At 46.5% G+C, this 23,483-nt stretch overlaps 1 protein-coding gene across 1 annotated transcript in view; it reads left to right on the top strand.

Annotated features, from left to right (window-relative positions):
- Window positions 1-23,483, top strand: part of WDR27 (WD repeat domain 27) — a 243,624-nt gene that overhangs the window by 118,698 nt on the left and 101,443 nt on the right. The window lies entirely within an intron of this gene.

Genomic DNA, 23,483 nt, shown 5'->3' on the forward strand with positions numbered 1-23,483 from the left:
AACCTTTATTGTGGGGAAATGCATCTGGAAAAGTTTCTTTTATAATGAAGGTGTTTGCCACTCAGCACTCATGCATGTTTAATTGAATGAAATGGGAATGTATGGGAAGACCCGTGGACAAATACGGTTACGTGGGGCACTAACATGAACACCAGTGCCAGCAAGAAAGCAAGCAGCAGAGCAAGTAAAGAACAGGATTTTGAAAATTCTTACGGAAAAAAGTCCACAGCATTTCCAGAAACTTTAATTAGAAGAAAACATGAAAATAACCATTGCAAATCAAATCAATTGTATATAAAAATGAATGGTCTTCTATTAAAATGTAGAGGGAGATTTTTTGCAAAGGATTAAAAATATTAGGTATTGGCCAGGCACAGTGGCTCACAACTGTAATCCCAGCACTTTTGGAGGCCAAGGCGGGTGGATCACCTGAGGTCAGGAGTTCAAGACCAGCCTGGCCAACATGGCGAAACCCCATCTCTATTAAAAAATACAAAAATGAGCCGGCCATGGTGGTGGGCGCCTATAATCCCAGCTACTCAGGAGGCTGAGGCAGGAGAATTGCTTGAACCCGGGAGGCGGAGGTTGCAGTGAGTCGAGATCACGCCATTGCACTCCAGCCTGGGCAACAAAACGAGACTCTGTCTCAAAAAAATAAAATAAAGTAAATATCAGGTATTAAACTCCAGTGTTTGGGAATAAATTTCATTTTGTCTCTTTAAGATTGAGGCTTTGATTCAGAGATTAGCGTCATTGTGTGACTGTGTGCTCTGGCCTAGCGCGTGTGATCAGGCGGAACAGCACTCCACACGTGTCTTATGACCCTGCTCTTCTCCACTAAACAACGTATCACTGTGGTTCAGGGCATGTTGCTGTGCCTGGCACTCGCGCTACTGCTGCTGTATATTGAATAATATTGAATATTGAAAATGAGTAAGTGCATCCTGTGCTGTCATGGACCAGAGCTTCCATCAGCATCACCGCTGAATTCCATCCTTGGCCCTGATTTATCTTTTCAGTCTGCTCCAGATGGGAATTTGAATTTATGCTTTCGTTCCCTATTACAAACAATACTGAGCCGTACATCTTCATGATGCTTCATTCTTCCCATGATGAGACTGTGCCATGTGCACTGTAAAGGACCTGATTTTCTTGATAATATTTGTGCCATCACCTATTCTGCACTTTTAAAACATATTGTTTTGAGTTGTCGTGTTCTTTTATAATCCTTTGAACGGCATTTGGGCAGCGAGATGGAGGGGTGGTCAGGAAAGAAAGAAAGATGAAAAGTGCCAAAGCTAGACCCAGCACGGTGGCAGCGGGGAGAGGGGGAGTGATTTATGGGGGAGTCAGATGTTAGCTGTCTTGACACTTGAGTATTTGGCATCAGAATGTCTTTCTGCCTGACTGAATTTTTTTGAATACTGGAAAATTTTCAGTGAGAAAAAGGTTGGGTAGGTCTCTATTGCCCTTGAGATTAATGAATAAAAGAAACAAATAGGGGCCGGGCGCAGTGGCTCACGCCTGTAATCCCAGCACTTTGGGAGGCTGAGGCAGGCGGATCATGAGGTCAGGAGATCAAGACCATCCTGGCTAACACGGTGAAACCCCGTCTCTACTTAAAAAATAGAAAAACTTAGCCGGGCGTGGTGGTGGGTGCCTGTAATCCCAGCTACTCGGGAGGCTGAGGCAGGAGAATGGCGTAAACCCGGGAGGTGGAGCTTGCAGTGAGCTGAGATCGTTCCACTGCAGTCCAGCCTGGGCGACAGAGCGAGACTCTGTCTCAAAATAAAAAACAAAAAAGAAACAAATATGGTGTAAATATAGTTATAAAAAATAAAGAGGAAAAAGCAGCAACTTGTAATTGTCATGAACCTTCGTGATGAAGGGCCACTAAAGAACAGGCACAAGAAGCCAGCTATGCATATGTATACATCATACTGATTCATTAAGTGTAATGATATCATATACTGAATTATAATATATAATTCACTAAGTTCATTATACTTACTCGTGTATACATGAGTAAGTATAATTGTTGGTTCCTTATTTTTAAAAATTTCTTTTCTTTACTGGTATTAGTCACTTTCTTCCACATATATCACCTCACTACCATTCCTCTGTTTCCCAGCAGTGTCCGTCAAACAACTGGAAGGCGTTTTTATTTTCATACGTTGTATTACAATAATTACTTATCATGACTACAGTAACTTTTAAAATATGTTTTCTGATCACTTAAATTTTCTCAGGATTGGACAATATTGGTAATTATTGAAGAGACAGTTAACCACATAAAATTAAGTAAAATTAAGATTTGGAAATAACCACAGGCAGGAAAAGGTTTTGTTAAAAGTAAACATGATAAAGAAGCACGAGGGAGGGATGGTGGAACAGGACATCGAAAATCTTCTCCTTCACAAAGGCAATGAAAACAGTCACAGAAATTGTCAAAACCAGCTTGCTTAGAATTCTGAAAATTAACCAGAGGCTTGCAACAATCCAAAGAGCGTGTATGCAAGAAAAATCCAAGTCTCAGTAAGACAGCAACCTTTGAAGCCTATCCTGCATAATTTAATAAGAAAGGAGAGCTTCACTTTAAATTGAATACCATTGGTTGGCAAATGAAGTTCTTGTGTGAAGCACAGGTAAAGTTGGAGGTCGTATTTATTTAATACGTGATTCCATTTAGCAGTATATGAGGGCACTACTGTTTTGAAGGAAAGATTGATAGTACTCTCCTAAGCATGGTTTATTTTGTTTATGACATAAAAACATACACACAAGGAAAACATGGGAACAAGTGTGGTGAAATATTAGAAGTCTGTGCCACAAACACCAACAGCATTTCCCCTGTCTAACAGTTGGATCTGGTAATGAGAGAATGCTGGAGCTGTGAAAATTGGGGAGTGAAATTGGTGACAGCACAGCTCACACTTGGGGGATTGCTACTTTCTTTTTCTTTTTTTTTTTTTTTTGTGAGACGGAGTCTCGCTGTGTCGCCCAGACTGGAGTGCAGGGGCGCAGTCTCGGCTCTCTGCAAGCTCCACCTCCCGGGTTCACGCCATTCTCCCGCCTCAGCCTCCCGAGTAGCTGGGACTACAGGCGCCCGCCACCATGCCCGGCTAGTTTTTTGTATTTTTAGTAGAGACGGGGTTTCACTGTGTTAGCCAGGATGGTCTCAATCTCCTGACCTTGTGATCCGCCCGTCTCGGCCTCCCAAAGTGCTGGGATTACAGGCATGAGCCACCGCACATGACCTACTTTCTTTATTAACTATGATCAGCTGGTCAGAATTTTACAGGCTAGGTCCAGACCTGATGCAAGAAATCCCCAAACTGGGGCTTAGCCCAGCAGGGTTCTTGGCTTTCCTCAGGAAAGAATTCGAGGGTGAGGTGGTGGTGACAGAGTAAAGTGTGCAGCAAAACGGTAGCTGCACCGACAGCAGGGCCACCGCACAGGCAGAGTGGCCCAGAGCAGCACGCGTTGGTCACTGGCGAGCATAGTTACACCCACTCTTAATTATATGCTAAATAAGGGGCAGGCTATTCATGAGCTTTCTGGAAAACGGGTGGGAGTTCCGGAACCATATAAGGTCACTTCTGGGTTGTTTCCATGCATTTGGAAACTGTTATGGTGCCAGTGGGAGTGTCCTATGCAGATGAATTACAATCAGTACCTAATGAGTAATGAGAGCAACCAGAGACGGCTTCAGCATCATCTTGGCCCTAGCTGGTTTGGGCCAGTTCCTGTGCTACATCCTGTTTTGATCAGAAGGGTCATAACCCAGGCTCTGGAAACAAGGCCTGCTGACCCCTGCCTCAGACCCCCTGATTTCTAATTTCTGATGGGTACTTGGTAATGTTCTGTCGCACTCTCTATAAATTTAACTTAAAACATGTATCTTATGATAAATACATTTTTAGCTCCACAGTCATTACTGCTACTTTGAAGCGGGCTGTTTTGACAAACAGGTTTAAGGCTCTCTATTCTACCTCCCCATTACAGCCTCATCAAATGATCAGACCTTTCATCTATGACTTAAGCACGTTCTTCTTGATACAATGCAAAGCTGGTCATTGCAGGATGACATCTGACACCAGGAGTAAGCAGGTTTTGGGAATGGCCAGTTCACTATTGACTGTTGTTACCTGGTGGAAAAATGTCACAGAAGCATGTCTGGTGCCACTGACACCCAGCCTGCGATGGTCTTTGCAATCAGGAGGAGAAACTCATGGAAATCAGCTCACCCAGGTGGCAGACTCTGGCTGCTGCCACGTACCTAGGGTGCTGGTGAGAGACCTTATATTAGGAACCTGGAGCATGATGATGTCTACCGCAGCTCCCACACTTAGTCCTTCATAACACAGGTGTCCATCAGGCTGTAGACGTCTTGTTCTCCCTGAGTCTCTCAGATACGGAATGGTCATTCATAGCATTTGTCCTGTGTATTTTACAAGGTTGCTTGGGAACAAATGATGCTGTGTAAAATAATAACCAAAGCTGCTGTTGAGTGTCCCCCAAGAGCGAGGAGCTATGTGAGGGTCTTTCCTCATGTTATCCAGTTCTTGCTGGCAGCTTTGTTTGCAGATGTTAGCGCAGCTGTGTCTCAGATAAGAGTGTGGGGATCCAGACAGATCAGTTTATGTGCAGTTGAGAGTTTGCACCAGCATCCCGACGGCTTCCAAGCCCACGCACTTATGCCCCACTGTGAGCTTCTGTGTAGGAAGTCTGTTAAGTGCTGCACACATTTGTAATAAGATAAAATACATTGCTTCTGCCATTTGTATTTACATATTTATTTTAAAGTTCTTTTTGAAATTGGAACACAAAACCCAATCTAGATAGACTTGCCATTCATCCAAAACCTAGGCCGTGTTTGCAAGTCCTTCCGCGCTGAGACAACTTCCTGGCGTCTCACATTCATAAGAGGACTTTCGGGAAGATAAGTCCGTGCCACTGTTTTTATATCCCAAATGGCAGCCCACATGGTGGCTATGGATAAGAACGTAAACTCTGTGCAGACCTCTCACCGCGTGGGCGCCGTTATTCCGGGACCATGTCACAGTTTCACAGTTGGAGAGCACCTTCCAGCTTGAAATCTCAGGACCCGTGTTTCCCCACTAAGCATGCTCCAGGGTCAGCACTGCGGAGCCTCCCAGTAGGAGGATAAAACACACGTTAGAGAAACGCGTTTCCAGAGAAGGGGAATCAATAGGTGAGAGATGGATGGGAGAGAGAGAGAGACAGAGAGAGATGGTTGGAATTTTTTATGTGAATTGGCTCACGCAGTTGTGGAGGCTGGGAAGTGCCACGAGCTGCCGTCTGCAAGCTGGAGTCCAGGAAAGGCGGTGGTTTGTTCCAGTCTGAGTCCAAAGGCCTGAGAATGGGGGAAGAGTTGGGGGGTACTGATGTTAAGTCCCAGCCCAAGGGCAGGAGCCAGTGTCCCAGCGCAAACAGGCAGAAATGCAAATCGTTTAAACAGCGCCTGTAGTCCCAGCTACTCGGGAGGCTGAGGCCGGAGAATGGCGTGAAGCCGGGAGGCGGAGCTTGCAGTGAGCTGAGATCCGGCCACCGCACCGCCCGGGGGGGGAGAGGGCGCCTCCGCCCTCCAAAAAAAAAAAAAAAAAAAGCTGCTGCGGCAAATGCCTTTGAGCGACGCTTGGACGCTTCCCGTCGCCGCAGTAACGAGTCACTGCCGTGGGCCGCGGAGGAAAAGGCCGATTTCCCGACTGCAGCTCCGTGGTCGGGAGGCTGCGGGGCTCACGGGCTTAGCTCCCCCGGCAGGGCGGCTCCGGGAGAGTCCGGTGCTCGGCCTTTTCCGGCTTCCGGAGGCGCCGCCGTCCTGGCTCGGGGCGGGCTCCGTCTTCCGGGCCGAGATCCCGTGCTCGCTCCGACCGTCTCCCCGCCCGTCCTCCGCGTGTGGACACTTGGTCCCTGTCCGGCCCCTGTGATGACACCTGGGACCTCCACAACCTTCCCCCGTCTGGAGGCCGCCGACGCAGCCACACCCGCCAAGTCCTCTTTCCCTGTGGGCGACTCTAGCCGCCCGTTCGCAGACGCCGGACCGTGGTGTGGACATCGGGGGGCGCCATGCCTGGCTCGGCGCGGACGCCCCCGCCTCAGCGCGGCCCTGCCCGGACCCCGCTCCCAGCCCCCAGCCGCCACCTCCGCGTCCCATTCCCGCTTTCTCAGGTCGCCCCTGGTGTCCTCCCAGCAACCACCGGCAGGAAGTCACCTGTGGGCGCAGGGGTCCCGCCTCCTCGTCACCACTGGCATCCCTCTTGTGGCCCACGGAGCTCTTTTTTTTCTTTTTTTTCTTTTTTCTTTTTTTTTGAGCATATTTGAGAGGATCCTTCTTCCTTATTACCAATTAAGCCAGTTTACATTCACATAAAATACATAACTGTATGATTCACGAGTTTATAGTTACTTAACTGTGTGATTTTCATAATTCTCTCTGTGCTAGTTATAAACACACCCTTGAGGAAAGCTGCCATCTTTCTTTGTTTCCTCTACTAGAAAGTACCCTGTAAAGTACTTGGTACGTTTTGAAAGATCCTTGAGTTCTAGTCTTGAAAAATAATTTCTTTCCTTTTCCTTTTTTTTTCTTTTTTCTTTCTCTTTTTTCTTTTTTTCTTTTTCTTTTTTCTTTTTTTTTTTTTTGTGAGACACGGTCTCACTCTTGCCCAGGCTGCAGTGCAGTCACAGTTCACTGCAGCCTCGAACTCCTGGGTTCAAGCAATCCTCCCGCCTCAACCTCCTAAGTAGCTGATACTACAGGCATGCACCACCCCACCCGGCTCATGTTTTAATTTTCATTTTTAGTAGAGATGGAGGTCTCACTATTTTGCTCAGGCTGGTCTCAAACTCCTGCCCTCAAGCAATCCTCCCACCTTAGCCTCCCAAAGTGCTGGGGACTACAGGTGTATGCCACCGTGCCTGGCCTGAAAAAATAATTTGTTTTATGGTAATCTTCATCTTTTGAGTTTTGTTACATGACAGAATTCCCCAAATACCAAAGGCTTTCCCTAACACTCATGGAAGGTCATCCAGTTCTGTCCAGCATCCCCTTCATCTCGGAGCATGGCCGACGGGTGAAGTCCCACCAGACCTGCTGGCTGGCCCCTGTGGGGCAAGGTGGAGGCTGGCCAACATTCCATACCCCATGGTCACGCCCACCATGAGGCCCAGCCCAGCCCAGCAGAGTGGAGAGTGAGTCCCCTGAGGGTGGGTGGACACAGAGAATAAATATTTCCAAACATGAACACACTTTACCACGTTTCATTTTGTAATGTTGAATTTTAGGAGTGGTGTTAATCTGGTGCTAATTGTCTCTGTCTATAGAAGTATCTAAAGCAGGCCCATTGCTCCAAAAACTTTGCAGTACGCAGTTTTTCCAGTCATGGTTATCAGATAGGTCTCTGAAACAGCAATGCTTCCTCAGGAACTCATGGCAGATAGGCTTAGAAGCCTTCATTTTGCAGTAAAACATTTATTTAATTTTAAGATACATGTTATCCCTTCACTAACATTTGTGAAATTGTTGAACCTGGAAATATTCATCCTTCCTTTTTAAAGTAGCATGTTCTTTCTCTGTTTTATTAAATCCCTGGTACAACCTACACATAATGTTGTTTAAAATCATGCCCACAAAATGAAGCATGTGACTCAAGCTTTCGTTTTAAGAAAATCTATTAGATGGTGCATCAAAATAATGATTTGAAATTTTTATTGTAGGAAAAGACCCCTCTAAGTTCCAGCCCCGGCATATTAACATGTAAAGTGCATGTGTTGGCCTAGAGAGCAGGCTGCGTATTGATTAGAGTAGGATGTTAGGTCACACAGGGCAGCCCCTCCCACTAGACAGGAAATACAGGCCTCCTGCCTTCAACAGGTCAGGGTCAGTGTTGGGGAGTGATAACACCAACCTCCCAGTAGGAGGATAAAACACATGTTACAGAAACACGTTTCCAGAGAAACGGAATCAATAGGTGATGGTGGATGGAGAGAAAGAGATGGATGGATGGATGGATAGGGAGAGGGATGGATGGATGGATGGAGAGGGATGGATGGATGGATAGAGAGAGGGAAGGGTGGATGGATGGATAGAGAGGGAGAGAGATGGATGGATGGATGGATGGATGGATAGGGAGAGGGATGGATGGATGGATAGAGAGAGGGAAGGGTGGATGGATGGATAGAGAGGGAGAGAGATGGATGGATGGATGGATGGATGGATAGGGAGAGGGATGGATGGATGGATAGAGAGAGGGAAGGGTGGATGGATGGATAGAGAGGGAGAGAGATGGATGGATGGATGGATGGATGGATAGGGAGAGGGATGGATGGATGGATAGAGAGAGGGAAGGGTGGATGGATGGATAGAGAGGGAGAGAGATGGATGGATGGATGGATGGATGGATAGGGAGAGGGATGGATGGATGGATAGAGAGAGGGAAGGGTGGATGGATGGATAGAGAGGGAGAGAGATGGATGGATGGATGGATGGATGGATAGGGAGAGGGATGGATGGATGGATAGAGAGAGGGAAGGGTGGATGGATGGATAGAGAGGGAGAGAGATGGATGGATGGATGGATGGATGGATGGATGGATGGATGGATGGATGGATGGAATTTTTTATGTGAATTGGCTCATGCAATTGTGGAGACTGAGAAGTCCCAAGATTTGCTCTCTGCAAGCTGGAGCCCCAGGATAGCTGGTGGTGGTGTTCCCACCTGAGTCCAAAGGCCTAATAATGGGGGAAGAGTTGGGGGGTACTGGTGTAAGTCCCAGCCCAAGGGCAAGAGAAGACTAGTGTCCCAGCTCCAACAGGCAGGTAGAAGGACAAATACCAGGGTGAAGCCCCTCTCCTCCACCTTTCTGTCCCATTCAGGCCCTCGATGGATTGCACGATGCCCACCCATGCTCCCTGCTTCCTCCCTCTCATCTCATGCTTTTGGGTGACTTCCGTGATCTGAATACGCACTTGCAGAGATAAGCCATTGTCCTTCTAGCTCTCCTTTCCTGGATGTGTGGCTGACCTGGCCCCTCTGCAGTGGCGTCTGTGGTGTCAGGACTGAGGATGAACACTGGGCTGTGAGAAAGGGTTGGGGACAGCGCGTCAGCCCCCACCACGCACTCGCCGAGTGCTGGAAGCTGGCCCACCCTCTCCATGATTTCAGGCTGATGAATGCACGTCGTGAAGATCTGGCACAGTAGGATGAACTTCCCACCTCTCGCTGGGACAGAGGCCGCACGTTCTGGGAACCCGGCTTTCGAGTGTGTGATCTGGGGTGGGTGTGGCACTCACCCATCTTGTTTCAGGGAACTCACGTCACTTTTGAAAAGCAGGAGACAGATTCCATGACTTGTTTTTGTTTTGTTTTGTTTTAATATGTTTTAATTGTGAAAACAGTTATCCCCTTTCCAAAACTAAAGTTTTGAGCCTCTCAGGGTAAATTTCTAGATATGCTTTAAAAGAAAAAAAGTAATGTTTTTCATCACTGTTATTGCTCAGTTGTCAAAATAAGACTTGTGAGTCTTTTGGAAGAAAAGGGTTATACTCGTACTTACAAAATTATTCTAACAATGCCTGTGGCTAAGAGGACTCTCGAAATGAGTAAGGAACCGTAACAGCTCACAAGGGACCACAGGCTTTGCAGAGTGGCTTCGGAATCCAAGACTCTGAAGCACACCTGGGTGTCCTGCCAGGAACTGCAGCTGCGTGCCACATGCACCCGGTCAGATGTGACTTAGGGATGTATTGTCAGCTTTGGTTTATTGGACATCTGAGGACAGTGGTATATTTGTCATAAGATACCAGTGTAGCTGTTGAACTGCTTAGGATGGGAACACAAATTCAAGAAGCTTCGTAGTTAAATTATCCTGGCTGAGATGGTAGCCAAGCGAGACTTATTTCCAGCAAAAAACTAGCAAGGCAGAAGTATTTCAAAGCAGAGATGCAGAAGATGAAAGAAAGTTGTGGTATGAACTGATGGGTTCCTGAGTTTGAAAGTGTGGGCTGCAGAGGGACCCTGCCGTTCACACAGGGAGTTCAGGGAGAACAGGAAGCGTGCAGGTTAGGTATGGAGAAAGCTGCTTCACACGCAGATACAAAGAGATACAATTTATTGGAATGGATAACCAAGTCACAAATATCACCTTACCTTATATTATCAAATTGATTTTATATTACTATCACAATAATCAATTTTATCTTTTGTCAGTGGTAAAATACTTACAGTCATCCCTCGGTCTATGTGGGGGATTGGTTCCAGGTCCCCTGTGTGCTCCCAAATCCTCGCACACTCAAGTCCTACAGAACCCACATAGTCAAAAAGTCTGCCCTCCAGATGCCTGGGTTTCACATCCTGGGAGGCTGTATTTTTGATCCGAGTTTGGTTGAAAAATAATCCGTCTATAAGTGGACTTGCAAGTTCAAATCCTTGTTGTCCAGGGGTCAACTGTAATGAAATAAAAGAGGATTAATATAAGATGATATAAAAACTCTTTTCACATTGTATTGGGTAGTTCGGCTTTATTTTCAATTTTTCAATTTCTCAGTTGTGCGGGATTTATTATAAGACGACTTGCTTTGGTTTTTCCAGCTATACTGAGTTACAACTAGACCATGTCAGTAATGTTACCCTAGAACACAAGGTAGAAACTTGGGGGGTTCTCGGAGAGTTTCAGTGAAAGACAAGACGCAGACGAAGGCAGAGGTCTGTGTGCAGAGCCCTGGTGCACCCCAGGGGGCTCGGGCCACAACACAACCTCCTGGGAAGGGAAGAATGCCGGAGTGTGGAGGGAAGGCCTGCAGGGCGGCGAGGGGACAGCTGTTTCCGGGGCCGGCATGTGGCGCATTGACACATGCAGGAAAGGCAGAAATGGACATTTGCAAACTGATTTATCTGTAAGATAGTTATATGTCATTTAGAGTGAACGTTGACATGGTTTTTAATGTTTTGGTACTATAAGTAGTGTTTTGATGTATGTCTTTGGGCATACAATGTTTTTTTTGTATCTGGGTTTATTTTCTCGTGATAGATTACTTTCTCAAGAAGTAGTATTACTGGGAAAAATAAACTTTTAAAGTGTTCTGCTGTAGACAAATGCTTCTCAAAGTGTTTCATCTTGTTTGCTTCCTCACCAGCTTTGGTTGTGACACTTGCATTACCTTTGTTAATTATCAAGAAACAGTACCTCCCAATTTTAATTTACCTCTGTTTGAATACTAATGAGATTGCACATTGTCCCACAGGCTACTAGGTTTTGGAATTCTTTTAATTTTCTTTTTTTTTTGAGATGGAGTCTCACTGTGTCACTCATGCTGGAGTGCAGGGGCATAATCTCGGCTCACTGCAACCTCCACCTCCCGGGTTCAAGTGATTCTTCTGCCTCAGCCTCCCGAGTAGCTGGGACTACAGGTTCCCACCACCACACCCAGCTAATTTTTGTATTTTTCGTAGAGACGGGGTTTCACCATGTTGGCCAGGATGGGATGGTCTTGATCTCTTGACCTCGTGATCTGCCCGCCTCGGCCTCCCAAAATGCTGGGATTACAGGTGTGAGCAACCGTGCCTGGCCCAGAATTCTTTTAATTTTCAAATTGCATGTTTATATCCTTCATCTCTTTATACTTCGGACCCAATGTTTTACCTAATGATTGCTGTAGCTTTAATTTAAAACTAAAATTTTCACCTTTGTATTTACAGTATGTTTCCTCTAGATTGGGTGTGGCTTTTTGTGTTTTGTTTTGTTCTCTTTTTCCAGTTTGATTTATTCTGAGTATCGTAGGCCTAGAAAATTTTTCCTCCAGAGATTTGTACCTCTGCTGAAATTACAGTAGAACTTTTAACATATTATAATAATTTTTAATTCCTGACTGACAGTGCCAATATCTGGGTTATTTCTGAACCTAGTTCTGTTAATTGCGCTGAGAAACAGTTGGTTTCCCTCCAAACCTCCCCTGCTCTTTGGTGTGTGTTGTAGTTTTTTGTTTGTTTGTTTTAGACAGGGTCTTGCTCTGTCACCCAGGCTGGAGTCCAGTGGTATGATCACGACTGACTACAACCTCCAACTCCCTGGCTCCAGTGATGCTCCCACCTCAGCTTCCTGAGCTGCTCAGACCTAAGGCTCAAACCACCACCCCCGACTAATTTTTTTTTTTTGCACTGAGATGCAGTCTCACCAGTTTGCCTAGGCTGGCCTTGAACTCCCAGGCTCAAGAAGTTCTCCTGCCTCGGCTTCCAAAGTGCTGGGATTGCAGGTGCAAGCTGCCTCACCTGACCTGTTGCAGTTTTTGAGTGGTTGCTGGATGTTGAATGTGGAACATAAGTGTTTATGCCAGGATAGCATGGCTCTTTTCCTGCTGATTGCTGGTTTGAGACCGAAAAGTTGGGAATTGAGCTGCATGCTTTAATTATTAAGACTTTGATGAGAGTGGGGTTATCAGAAGTAATCTATATGAGTCATTGTACAAATAGAAATGCAAAGACAGCATGGTTAATTTCTGGGAAACTAAATCTCCAATTTTCTTCCTTGAGTCATCTTTTTTTTTTTTGACTAAGGCATGTGGGGTGAAATTTAAATCTGTTTTATTTAGGCCTTACTACTTTGAGGTTTGTGGTTTAGCTTTGCCAAGGAAAAATGATATAAGTATACACCTGGAGGAAAGGTTACTTTCCTTGGTTTTTACATAGGATAAAAACCTGTGATATCTGTGATCACTCTATCAGCTAATTTATAAATTCAGGAGCAAGATTGCACTATTTCCTTCTAAGTACTCATAATTGAAACAGTCTGCTCTGTTTATATATAGAGCAGGGAGTGGGCCTGGCCGAGAGGTGATACTTGTATATAGAGAATACCAGGCAGGGAGTGGGCCTGGCCAAGAGGGTGAGGCTGAGGTGCAGCCTCCTGCTATCCCCTCCTTCCTGGCCGCCACAGGAGGCTCTTGGCCTGCATCCTGTCTTATGAGGAGAGATTTCCTAAATGGAGCTTTTATCTTTTTTTTTTTTGAAACGGAATTTCGCTCCTGTCACCCAGGCTGGAGTGCAATGGCACAATCGCAGCTCACTGTAACCTCCGCCTCCCGGGTTTAAGCAATTCTCCTGCCTCAGCTTCCCGAGTAGTTGGATTACAGGTGCCCGCCACCTCGCCTGGCTAATTTTTGTATTTTTAGTAGAGACAGAGTTTCACTATGTTGGCCAGGATGGTCTCCAACTCCTGACCTCAGGTGATCCGCCCGCCTCGGCCCCCCACAGTGCTAGGACTACAGGCGAGAGCCACGGCCCCTGGCCAATTGAGCTTTTTAAAGATAACGGAAAGGACTGCTGAGAATGAGTAAACCTACATCCGTAAAGAGAATTGCATGATTTACTGCAGGTATTCCTGGGCGTGAAGCATCACGTACACACTGCGGGTCTCGCGTCCTCCTGAAGACGGCACTTCACACTTCACAGTGGTCGGAGAAGGTTCTGTGTCTCTCCGGTCTTCCCCGTGGGTCCCACCTGGTCTAGTGTCTTCGTCTGTGTTGCAATTTGTTTTTCATTTCTGTTTTAGTCCTTGTGTTTGTCCTTGTTCGAAGGTAAGTTGTTAGCTACCCAGGTCTTTCTCGTTGACTAAACGACCCCCCAGCCCCATGCTCCACGAAGGGCACCTGTGGTTTCCTTGTGGCCGTGAGTGGGGTGGTGGGACCAGCATCAACCACGGAGATCTGCTGAGTTCACGTGGGTACGCCATGACCCCGCAGACCATGAAGGTAGATGAGGAGGAAATGGCATTCCGTGGTGCCGGATGGGATGGCATCAGGGTTCTTCCCAGCAGCACGGAAGATACTCCTGCCCTCAAGAGGGCTAAGTACAGCAAAGCCCAACCAACAGGAGACAGAAATAGCTGCCTCCAGCAGGGCCAGAGAATCAGGAAAAGGCACCACCTGAGCCTGAGAGCTCCAGCCCCGCTATCCAAGGGTGGGGTTTGGAGACTTCCACTGTGACAGCAGTTACAAAAAGGGTTCCGCTTGCATGTCAGTTGGGCAGGAAGACTCATTCTGAGTGTAGATGGCGCTGGGTTTTGTGAGAGGGCAAAATCTTTGGTCGTTAAACGTTCTAGTTCCCCTAGAATGGTAACCCCAAGTCACTTCAGATTGGAAAAGGTTTCTTTTGTGGCTTGAATTAAATCTAGAGATGGCAAAATACACCAAAGCCACAGCATTAATAGACTTGCGGAATAACCTGGAATAATTAATATTTAAGTCATTTGCTTTAGGGATGTTGATATTTTAAAAGATCTGATTCTAATTTGACATCTGTGTTGACCGTGGACTCGTGACTTTTTAGTTGAGAAAAAAAGGAAAATTTTACAAAATTTACATTTTTAAGAGAACTTAAAATTCACCATATTTATACGTTTGCTTTGTTAGATTTTTAATAATCGATTAAGAACTCAGGACCATCTTACGTTTTATTTTTGTCACTTAAGTATTCAAGAAAATCTAATATAGTAAATTTAAAATGAAACTGAACAATTTTAAAATACTTTAACAAAGTTGTAACTTTAACTCATTGCCTAAGGGATTTAATCTGTTCATTGTGAGTTAACTGAACATGAATCAAAGGCTACTTTGCACGTGATTGTTAAAATTTACTAGATTTCTAAATATAATAAAAGATATTAAATAGGATTAAAAGCTTAAAGACTAGGGTTTTAAAATGTTAAGTGTTTAACGAATTGAATTATAATTTTATAAGCATAAAAATAAACCACAAATAATTTTCCTGTGTACAAAACCACCTTGGTGCATCAGAAACTCAGGCTGCAGCAGCATCACGGCCCCAGTGGTGTGTGTTGGCCGTTTGCCTGCCACTCCAACCTCTGTGCATTCCTGCTGTCTTTGGGGAATTGTTCGCTGTGTTCTCTGTTAATGAAAGGGGCTCCGAAGCCTTTGGGTGGGCGGCGTCTCTTCCTCTTGGGAGCGAGCAGGGACAGCAAACCACGGGCAGGCGGCTTCCTTCTAAAACCATATTGTGCCACAGCCCTATGATTGATACTCAGACACGGTACCGCATCCCACAGAAAATTTCACAGGGATGAGGGCATGGAATGAAAGAACAACCCATTTCCTCTCAGTTGTGTTTTCTTCTAAGATTTGAAATCTTGAAATAAAACAGCTAAGCATAATTACTGGAAAACAGTCCATCCATTTCCATCTGTCCTTCAGGAATATGTAGTATTGGAAAGTTGGGTCTTCCCTGTTTGTCAACCAATTAGCTTAATTTTATTTTCTTTGAAAAGAGAAAGTGAGCATTTTAGGGTTTCTGTTCTCTTCAGCATTTTGAGAATTTGTTTTCAATTAGGTCTTCTACATCATCCACTTTATTTCCCACATCTGCAAGTCTCTACTGAGCTTAGTGACTTGAGTACTGAGCTCAGTGACTTAAGTACTGAGCTCAGTGACTTGAAGTACTGAGCTTAGTGACTTGAAGTACTGAGCTTAGTGACTTGAAGTGTTAGCCTGTGTCCTTACTCCCTGGGCATGGCTGTCTCATTTCAGCTGTGCCTTTCCTGTCGTCTCCTACAGATTGTTGCTTATTTTTCATGGAAGACATGTACAAGATGTGGAGCAAGTATGTTATAAGAAATGTTTTGTTTCCTTCAGAAGTGGTTTTCGATATTTTTTTACTTTTAAACTCTTTGTCCAGATGGAACCTTGCACAATCATGGGGGCTTTCTGACTGGGTGGTGGCAGAGCCTGGGACTCACCTCCCACCTCTTTCTCCTGCAGCCTCTGGTTCCTGAGTGGTTGCCGTCAGACTTGGGCTTCCATGGACCTGTTTGAGAACCACTGGTCTCCTCAAGCCCTCTTGAGGAGAAACTCTTCCTGGTGGAGCTGATGCTCCGTCTCCTGTTTGCAGTGCGGTTTCGGCAGCTCCCTCGGGTCTCTGTTTACTCATCCCGGAGCACAGATGCTGCTTTTCTGCGCTGTGTTCTCAGCACTGGAGCTGGCGGCCCTTCCTCCCAGCTTTATGTCTGGTCTGCAGAGTGGCTGGGGTGCAAAGGCCGGCCTCTCCAGGAACACAGTGGACCAATGCTCTGACTCCTCTTCTGTGGGATTCCTACTTTATTCTCAGAGTTGCAGCCTCCAAGTTGGTGTGGAAAGAGAGGTGCAGGTCCTGGGGGCATCCTAAAAAGCAGGACTCGCAGCCCTGGGTTTTGCTTCTTCTAAGACGGGAATCAGTTGTGGGGCGAGGGGACTGGAAGAGCTTCCAACGTTTCTTCCCGGCCAGTGCAGTTTTACTGTTTCAGAGCGTGGCACAGGTGTGGGCCACACCGTGTTTCTCAGCACGCCGCCTCGGTCTTGCTTGCGGTTACTGGAAGCACCTCCTAGGCTCGTGCTAGAGCGTCTGCGCCTGGTGCTCTGTGTGAAGTTCTCATCTTCTGCTGTTGGGGAGTGTCAGGGAGGCCCCCAGGAGTTCCTGCCCTGGCTCCATTTAGCCAGGGAGTCTCTATAAGAAGCCAAGCTACTTAGAGCTTGAGGACGTCTTACTGGGAATCTTGCACTGGCCAGAAAGTGATACTCCTAAACTAGTCAGTGTACTTTATGGTTCCACCACAGGCACATACACTGTTGTGCCACGTGGACCATCTATGAGGGTGCCCTTCTCAGTAGCTCCCCCAACCCAAACTCCTCACACCTGTAGGGAAGGGCCCCATTCAAATGGTGTTTCTCACGGACAAAACCCAAGTGTGTGTGACTGACCTACATGATGCCAGATGTGTGGCATCCCTGGTCCTCCCCAACAGCACCAGTCACCCCAGGTGTCACTGTCACGGTCCAGAATGCCTGACTCATTTCCAGAGGTCCCTCAGACAGCCCCACCTGGCTCGAGCTGCTGCCCATCAGACTCTGAGCCCTGCAGACATTTTTGTTGGCTTGGTTGGTGCCTGCGGGTCCCGGGCATTGCCCAGCACTTGCGGTGTGTCTCTGTGGGATGCCTCCCCTCTGCCCTGGCCTATTACGCATTTTTAAAAAATAAAGCCAAGTGTAGAGTAAATATTAATTTTGTTTTTGGAGTTCAGTTCCCAGTTTCAATGTCCACACCTGTTATCCACTGTCTCAAATGCACAGCTGTGCCATTGATCTTAGTCAAGCGCAGACTATGGCTGATTTGGTTACCAAATTCAGTTCTGATACTGTCTGAATCCCCCACACTGGAATCTGACTATCCTTTTCAGAAAGCATTTCTACATGATGTATGCGTGGCCGTCTCACAACACCCAGGGTGAGAGTGAGTGCTCCAGTAGTCTCTAACGTTGCCTCAATTCCAACAGGCCCCGGAATTCAGGTTCCTTGGCTATTTGATTTAAACAATACAAAGATACTCAGTACATGCCCATCTTAATAAATGACGGAACAATGAAAACCAATTAATGGTCATCATCAAAATATTTACGTTGTTTCTCATCACGTGACATGGTTTGAGAGTCTCTTCGAGGCCCCCGGGACAGTGGCCGCTCTCAGGGTCTGTGGCAGGTGCTGGAGGGCCAGCCCCTCTGTGGGGTGGGGACTCCCTTCCAGGAGCCAGGGCTGTCAGACCACCTTGCCCTCACCACTGTCCAGATGAGGAGGGCTGCTGTCTAGCCACAAGCTTTCTTCCCTGGTGTCACTCTCAGAATTGACTTGAGAAATTTTAGAAATCAGAATCAGAGCTTTGTCTAGTGGTGCTATTGTTTACATTACAAAATGTTTTATTTCTTACATAATTGATCTGGTTTCTTCTAATGAATAACAACAGACAAAACTGAGCTATTGAAGACACATGGATCCTAAAAGTAAAAACTGAGCTCATAATTATCAGTTAATTAGGTGCAGTAGCTCATGCTTTTAATCCCAACACTTTGGGAAGCCGAGGCAGGAGGATCGTTTGAGCCCAGGAGAGCAGTCTGGGCAACATCGTGAGACCTCATTTCTACAAAAATGAAAAATCAGCTGGGTGTGGTGACTCATGCCTGTAATCCCAGCTACTCGGGAGCCTGGGAGGTCGAGGCTGCAGTGAGCCAGGATTGGACACTGCACTCCAGCCTGGGCAACAGAGCGAGACCCTCTCTCTAAAAACAGAATGGTTTACAAAACTTGTTCTTTAACATTCATTCTTTAGGAACAGATTAAGTAAAGGAAGTAAAGTGGCTTGGTGCACATTCTCGAACCCTTCCAGCATCTGTGTGATTACGAACACACATTGTGAAGGGAACCCTCAGTTTCTCCACTGCGTAAGGCAAGGTGGGGATACAGATTTCCAGTACCCGGTGGAGGGGTTTTTAGGAGATGAGACTTCAGGGTCGCTTTGAAATATTAAATGGATCACAGATGTGGGGCGGTGTTCTGCCTTATCTGAAATAGAGTCTTAGTTTCCTTAGATGTTTCTAATTTAGAATATTATATAGAACTGCATATTAAAATGTAGTCTTCTGGTGAGTGACTAAAGTTTAATCTTGGTATAAAATTTTACCCCCCAAAAGTTAGGCTTTGCATTTAGAAACTGGCCTTAAGTCTCGGCAGAAGCACACACAGCCACGTTATCAGTTTGTTCACCGGGAAGGGAGTATTGGGTATCTCTTGATTCGCAGTTTCTTTCCCACGCTGGTCAGAGCACATTTCCTGCCGCGTACGCAAGGTGGCGGGACCGCACTTCCAGGCCGGGAGGCTTCTGAGGCTCGGCTGGGCTTGGCTCGGCACGGCTTTCGGCAGGCGTGCAGGTGGAAGGGAGTGCTCGCTGGCAGTGTACCTGGTGGGGGTCTCCCTGGCTCCCGTGTGCTGGTCCCTGGCATGGTCACTTACCTCCCCGACCCATTCTGCACCTGTGGTTGCATGTGGGGTCCACGTGGGTGTTGGCATGAGGACGCGGGCGTTCGTTACAGTGTTGGCATGAGGACACGGGTGTTCGTTACTTTACTCACTCACACATTTGGTTACCTGAGGCACATCAAGGGCTAGCCGATGGAATGGGTGGCAGGGCCAGAAAACTGGGCTGGGAGACGGGAGCCATGGAGTGTTCCAGTGCTACAAGAGAGGTCAGGGCCACTCCCAGGGCAGATGGGTGAGCCCGAGAGTCTCTCGTGAGAGCCAGTGTAAGCACCGGGCTCTGTCCAGGTGCTGAGTGGTAGAGCCGCCTCCAGCTGACGCTGTCCTCCAGGGAGCCTCGCACCTGACTCGCAGCCCAGCACACTCTCCCCAAATGTGGAGGGTGGTCAGCCATGGAGAGGTCAGGAGGTGGCAAGGGAGGGACACGGATCCAGGAGCCACAAAGCAGCAGTGCAGCCTCTCACAGCCTCGTGTTGCCTGCCGCTGTCCTGGGCCACTGTGATGGTGAATACTGAGCACCAACTTGACGGGATTGAAGGACGCAAAGTATTGTCCTGGCTGTGTCTGTGAGGGTGTTGCCAAAGGAGATTCCCATTTGAGTCGGTGGGCTGGCAAAGGCAGACCCCCCCTCAGTGTGGGTGGCCACCATCCAATCAGCTGCTGGCTTAGCTAGCATAAAAGCAGGCAGAGGAAGGTGGAAGGACTGGACTTGCTGAGTCTCCTGGCCTCCATCTTTCTCCTGTGCTGGACGCTTCCTCCCCTCGAACATCAGACTCCAAGTTCTTCAGCTTTTGGACTCTTGGACCTCGGACTGACACTGGTGGTTTGCCAGGGGCTCTCGGGCCTTCGGCCACAGCCTGAAGGCTGCATCTGGGCTTCCCTACTTTTGAGGTTTTGGGACTTGGTTTGGCTTCCTTGCTCCTCAGCTTGGAGACAGCCTGTTGTGGGACTTCACCTTGTGATGGCGTGAGTCGATTCTCCTAATAAACTCCCTTCCATATACTCCTCTGTCCTGTGAGTCCTGTCCCTTTAGGGATCCCTGAATAATACAACCACTGTCTTGTGAAGGCCGGATCATGTCATGGATGTGACGTTTGTAACGCCTCTGAGCCGCTCAAGAAATGCAGACTCTTCCTTTTAAACCTCCACCCACCCGTGTCCCCCTTCAGGTGTGGCCTCAGAAATCACACAATGAAGGCAGACTCTGAATTTGGAAAGTAAACTTTCTTATCCTCACGGGCTAGATTTTTACATTGTAAAATAAGAAAGAAAATCTGTTTTGATTAAACTGATGTCTTAATGATGTTGAAGCAAAAGAGATGCTGTGGCCGCGTCCCTGTGGCCAGTGCCGCCTTCTTGTCTCTCGTGAGCACAGTTCCGTGCCGCCTTCTTCACAGACATCCCCTCTGCCCTCGGATACAGCTTTTCTTTTAAGGTATGCTTGAATTTTAAACGGAAAATAACCTTTGGTTTGTTAGAGACACACGGATGTTAGTTCAGGCACATGTTTGGAGTTGAAGCCAAGTTGCGTCTGACTGGTGTGAGCTGAATGCTTCAGCGTTCAGGGTCCGGCTTTGTGGAGACCCCGTCGGGACTCACGCGTGGTTCAGCTGTTACTTTTTTGGCTTTGTTTTGTCTTTTTCACCAAGTCCATTTCTTCCGTCCCTGACCCTGGCTACAGTGGAGTCGCAGGAAAGAGGTGGAGGAGCCTGGGCTCGACTGCGGCTGGTGGGGCAGCCTCGGGGGCCACGGCGCAGGGAGGCGTCCAGGGCGGACCGAGCAGGAAACGTTTCTCCATGTGCAGGTTTCTGTGGGGTCCGCTGTCAGCTTTATTGTCTCCTCACTTGATGCTGCCTCTGAATTTATCCTACTTTTCTTCATCTTAAACTGTGATCTCTGATTATTTTCCAAAAGCCCCAGCATGTCTCCTTTAGACCCATTTGCTCTGGGCATTCCTCCGCAGTGCTGCCGCACTCACACTCCGGACTCTGAGCCAGCCCAAGCGTTTCCTTCCCCGGCTGTGGCCTCCTCTCCCTGACTTGTCACCTGCAACTCCCAGAGCCTGAGCGGGAGCCGTGGAGCCCTCCTGCAAGCTCATCCTCCAGCTCCTCAGCCTCCCCACCCCTCTCTGTTCCTTATTTCACTTCTGCAGATTGTACAATTTTTTTTTTTTTTTTTAACCAGTTTCTATGTCTCAAATGCCCCTGAGTCTAACCTTCCATCCAGGTCGCGCTGGTCTCACTGTGATGCCCACACGCCCTCCCCGTGTCCCTTGCAATCTCACCTGTCCTGTGCCCAGGGACTCGTGCAGCCTGGCACAGAGACGGAGAGGCTGGAGCCTGTCGTCCTGCAGAGTTGGAGTCACGTCTGTGCCTGCTGAGGCCCCCTTCTGTTCTTAGAAGTCCTTGACACAGCTGTGGGTGCCCCATGCTCCCCCATTTGCTGCCTTAGGGGATTCCCCCAAATTGCGAAAATGTTTACTTACCCATTTAGTTCAAAATACTTTTGAAATTCTCTTTTGATTTTTGTCATTGATTCATGGGTTGTTGAAAGTTAGTGTGCTGTTTGGTTTTCAAATATTTGAGGTCTTTTTTGAAATCTTTCTTTTATTGATTTCCAGTTTAATACTGCATGGACAGAGGAAATGCTTTGCTTGGCTTGAATGGATTGCTTTTGCTTTGTGTTCTGTGTCCACCTGAAAAGAATGCAGACTCTGCTGTTGGCAGCGCAGGGTCTGAGAAACGTGTCGTGTTGTTTGGGAGTGTCCTCGAGTCTTCCGCATCTTTATGTGGTGTGTGTTTGTCCTTTCCAGGATTGAGGGCGGCATTGAAATCTCTGATCATACCTCTAGGTTTTCTCTTTTCCTTGTAATTCTATCAGTTTTTTCTTTTATTTTGAAGCTGCTTTATTAGGTTATGATTATTACGTCCTCTTAATGAGTAGACACCTTTATTGTAATGACATAGTGGTCTTTATTCCTGGGAATATTTTTTGCTTTGAAATATACTTTGTCTGAAATTAATGTAGCCACTCTAGCTTTCTTTTGTTAGTGTTAGGATGGTATATCTTTTAAAATTATTTTTTTAAACCTATCTGAGTCTCCTTGTTTGAAGTGCATTTCTTATAGGCTGTATTTAGTTGCATCTTGATCTTTTATCCAATTTGACTATTTCTGCATTTTAATGTGTAGGTTTAGACCATTCATATTTAATGTGATTATTAATGTGATTATGTTTAAAACTCTGTCTTGCTTATTCATTTTCTATTTGCTCCTTCTGATCTTTCTTTTCTTTTTATTTTTCTGCTTTCTTTTGACTCCATTAGATATTTTCTGTATTTCCATTTATCATTTTTTTTTTTTGGCTTCTTAGGTGTAACTCTTTGTTTAGTTAATCTGAGGTTTCTTTAAAGTATAAATCCTTAACTGTGGTATTCTACCATTGAGTGATAGGATGCCGCTTCATCTTACAATAGCAAACTTCCATTTCTCCTCTCCAGGCTGGGTGCTATTACTGTCATGCATTTTACTTTTACGGTGTTATGATCTAATTGTTTGTTTTCTACCCCCAAATTCATATGTTGAAAGCCTCTCTCCTAAGATGATGGTGTTCAGAGGTGGGACCATCAGGAGGTGATGAGGTCATGGGGGAAGAGCCTCATGACAGGAATTAATGCCCCCATAAAAGAGACCTCAGGGCACTTATTGGCGCTTTCCACCATGTGAGGGGCAGTGAGAATTCACTGTCTATGAGGAGGAGGCCCTCACCAGACACTGCCAGCACCTTCATCCTGGACCTCCAGCCTCCAGGACGGTGAGAGATAAATGTCTGTTATTTATAAACCACCCAGTTTATGGCATTTTTGTGACAGCAGCCTGAATGGACTAAGACAACATTTGTTGTAAATTCCACACTAGGTCATTATCAATTTTGTTTAAACAGTTATCTCTTAGAGATATTTAAATAATAAGAAAAAAATGCTATATATTTGCCCATGTAGTTCCTCAGCAAACTTTTTGAACTTTGATTTTCTTATCTCTAAAATTAGGTGTTGGATTATATGATCTTTCTGGCCCTTGAGTAGGTCTCCCCTCCACAGAGCAGATTGATATGGTGTGAAACTCTGTGAGGGGTGTGTGTGGATCTGCCTAGGGTAGTATAAAATGTATAGTTTACATTTTTACAGTAGTCTATGTTTTATAAATATGTAATATATAAAAACGGTAATAATAAAGCAATCTGATAATTATTGTGTGTACTGGATATGTAGTTGAGGATGATGGGGTAAAGTGACCAAAGTTAGTGTCCCATCAACAACAGGGCCAGCATCAAGCCCATCTTCGAATTCAGAGCTACAGGGACCTGGCCCTTGGACCTGGCTCTGCCCGACACCTTGGTGCTGTCCTGTCAGGCGTGGGCAGCCTCCCTGCACACTGGGCTTGCCTGGCTCCCACTTGGAGTTTCTTGTCTGGGCCGTGTGCACACACCTTACTTCTTATTTGTAGCCAAAGACAAAATGGTTTGAGATTGTGTTAGTCCATTTTATGCTGCTGATAAAGACATACCTGAGACTGGGAAGAAAAGTGGGTTTAATTTGACTTGCAGTTCCACATGGCTGGG

Source organism: Theropithecus gelada, chromosome 4 (assembly GCF_003255815.1).
Source record: "Theropithecus gelada isolate Dixy chromosome 4, Tgel_1.0, whole genome shotgun sequence".
Classification (NCBI taxonomy): Eukaryota; Metazoa; Chordata; class Mammalia; order Primates; family Cercopithecidae; genus Theropithecus; species Theropithecus gelada.